General features: G+C 40.3%; 1 pseudogene; it reads left to right on the top strand.

The window, feature by feature from the left end:
• Positions 1–600: 600 nt before the first annotated feature.
• On the top strand, positions 601–1739 carry LOC101341460 (RNA-binding motif protein, X chromosome-like; annotated as a pseudogene).
• The last annotated feature ends 1692 nt before the right edge of the window (positions 1740–3431 follow it).

Here is a 3431-nt window from a genome sequence, read left to right as displayed (position 1 = left end):
ATGTTTCTTATTGCTCTGTATTTTTCCAATATAGTATTGAATTGTGGGAATATAATACAATTTTTGATCTATTCTTCCCTAATAAGCATTTGAGCAGTTTGCAGTTGTTTGGTTACTACACTTAGTATTGTTCAGAATAAGGAGCCTTAGTGGCACAGTGGTTAAGGGCCTGCTTGCTAACAAAAACATCAGTGGCTGGAACCCACCCGTGGTTCCTCAGGAGAGAAGACCTGGCGATCTGATACAGTAAAGATTGCAGCCTAGAAAATGCCATGGGACAGTCCTAGTCTGTTTAATAGGGTAGCTATGAGTTGTAATCAATTTGATGACACACAACAACAACAACAACATGGGCTCGTTGCACAGTAGTGCTAGCAGCTTCCCATCCCATCCTTGGATCGGGCAGCCAGCCCTCATGTTGAGTAGCTACAAAGCGCCTGTAGGCGAGCTGGTAGGAGCTTGAAACCGTGGTCACCTCTCTTAATACCCAAGGGTGAAAAATGGTTGAAACTGATCACGGGAAATCTCTTCATTGGCTGGCTCAATACAGAAATGAATGAGAAAACCCTTGAGGCAGTATTTGGCAAATATGGATGAATTGTGGAAGGGCTTTTTATGAAAGACTATGAAACCAACAAATGGAGGAGATTTGCTTTTGTCATCTTTGAAATGTTGGCAGATAGCAAAGATGCAGCCAGAGAAATGAATGGGAAGTCCTTATGCAGAAAAGCCATCAAGGTGGAACAGGTCACTAAACCAACATTTGAAAGTGGTAGACATGGACCCTCTCTCCACCTCCAAGAAGCAGAGGCGCTCCGGAAGTTCTTAGAGGTGGAAGAGGAGGAAGTAGAGGAAAGAGGGGACCACATTCACGTGGGGGACACATGGATAATGGTGGCTATTACATGAATTTTAACATGAGTTCTTCCAGGGGATCACTTCAAGTAAAAAGAGGACCACCACCACTAAGTGGAGATCCTCCCTTAAAAGATATGCCCCTTCAGGACCAGTTCGCAGCAGTGAATGGGAGGAAGAGCTCTTGGGTCACACGGGAGAGATAGTTGCGGAGGCCTACCACAAAGGGAACCCCTGCCCTCTCGTAGAGATGTTTATTTGTCCCCAAGAGATGATGCATATTCTACTAAAGACAGCTATTCAAGCAGAGATTACCCAAATTCTCTTGATACAAGAGATTATGCACCACAACCAAGAGATTATACATATCGTGATTATGGTCATTCCAGTTCACTCGATGACTGTGAATCCAGAGGCTATAGTGATAGAAACGGCTATGGTGGTGACCGTGACTATTCAGATCATCCAAGAGGAGGTTCCTACAGAGACTCCTATGAGAGTTATAGTAACTAACATAGTGCTCCACATACACACTAGCCCCCACCATCTTATAGTGGAAGCAGTCTCTGTGATTACAGCAGTTTGCACTATGGATATGGTGGAAGTTGAGACAATTACTCAAGCAGCGGAAATGATCTCTACCCAACTGGCCATGATCAGGTTGGCATACAAGAAAGAGGGTTCCCCCTTCCATGGAAAGGTAGAAACCTCCTCCACGTGATTCCTATAGCAGTTCAAGCCTCCGAGCACCAAGAGGAGGTGGCCATGGAGGAAGCCGATTTGATAGAGGGGGAGGCAGAAACAGATACAAAAAACAAACAAAACTTTGGACCAAAATCCCTGTTCAAAGAAACAAACAAAAATTGGAACTTATTCTGCCATAACTACCCAAGGACTACTAAAAGGAAAAATTGTGTTACTTTAAAAAAATTTTCCTGTTAAGTTCTCCATATTTTTTATGGTTCTTATGAGGATTAAAGTAAAACATGTTTAGTTTTATTTGATTTTTGTAACTTTGCTTTCAACAAGCAAATATTAAATGTGTAAGATTTGACTTATGTACTAGTGTTGCAATTCTCTAAGTGTCCCTAAAGGCCACTTCCTATTTGATTCTTCCCAGTAAAAAAGGCAAACAATACTAAGATCTTCCGCAAACATCTAACCATCTAAAATGGAGAGATGAATCCTTCTGCCTTCACAAACAAGCTAGATACTAGAAGGATGGTTGGACTTGCTACTCTTAGGATTTCAAAGGATCTTCAAACCGAAATCTCAGTATTCTCAGTATGAAAAACCTGTGAATCAGATGCTTAGGTAAGGAAAGTGCTCTTCACCCAGTAAACCCAAAAAAGCGAATGGAGAATGCTGGCCACGTTTTGCCTTTCTAACATTTCCTTGGGAATCTGCAAGAAACTTCCCTTTCCCCATCCCCCAATAAGATCATTTAAATGTGTGTTACACAACTAGAGAATACTAAGGAAAAAGTCTGGCCAAAAGCACAAAAAAAAGAACAGAACAAAACAGAAAACAACAACAGCAACATGGTTCAGAATATCCCAGTATTTATCTTTTAGTGAAGTTTTGTATGATTATCGTTAAACATAAACCTAGCAGAATAATCTACCTGCCTCCCAAAAAAAAAAAATATGTATGTATATATTCACTTCCTAATCCCTGAAGCCTTTTAATATGTTAGCTTCCATGGTAAAGTGTATTTTTATAGGTGTAATTAAGGTTAAGGACCTTGAGGTCCAGAGACTATCCTGGATAATCTATGCAGAACCAACATAATCACATGGATCCTTAAGACCTTTCCTGGCTGAGCTCCGAACAGTTTTAGATGCCATCTTGCAAACTTTGAAGATGGAGGGAGGGATCCAAGAAGCAAGGAATGTGGGTTTCTGCTAAAAGGTGGAAAAGTTTTCTAGATCCTCCCCTAAATTTTCCAGAAAGATAAACCATTGCTAACATCTTGATTTTACCTAATGAGACTCGTGGTGGACTTTTAATTTACGGAACTGTAAGATAAAAAATTTATCTTGTTTTAAGCCAGTAAGTTCCATTTTTTTAAAGCAGCAATAAAAACTAATATGCTGAGTGATGGAGTAGGCATATTCTCAGCCTTAGTATATATACCACTAAACCTATTTTTTAAGTGGTTGTTCAAATTACTGTCCCTCTAGCAGTCTATGAGAGTTTCAGTTGCTTCTCACCCTCACCAAAGCTTTTTTCATCTTTTTCATGTTACCCATTCTGGTGGATATGTGATAGAATCTTATTGTAGTATTAGCCTAGTGATTAAAGCCATGTGGACTGCTGGAACAATGAACAAATCAGTTTTAGAAAAAATACAGCCAGAAGTGAGGATGGCAAGAATTTGGCTTTTTTACTTTGGACATGTCATCAGGAAAGATCAATTACTAGCAGAGGAAATCATAGTGAAGTAGAGGGTCAGCAAAAATGAGGGAAACCCTCAATGAGATTGATTGACACAATAGTCAAAACAATGGGCTCAAGCACACCAAATACCTAGGAGATGCTGAAACCCGTTGCCAAAACCTATTGCCTTCAAGTTG

The sequence above is a fragment of the Trichechus manatus genome, unplaced genomic scaffold (assembly GCF_000243295.1).
Source record: "Trichechus manatus latirostris isolate Lorelei unplaced genomic scaffold, TriManLat1.0 scaffold00406, whole genome shotgun sequence".
Classification (NCBI taxonomy): domain Eukaryota; kingdom Metazoa; phylum Chordata; class Mammalia; order Sirenia; family Trichechidae; genus Trichechus; species Trichechus manatus.
The sequence above is the reverse complement of the archived record's forward strand: the minus strand, read 5'-3'. Positions and strand labels throughout refer to the sequence as shown.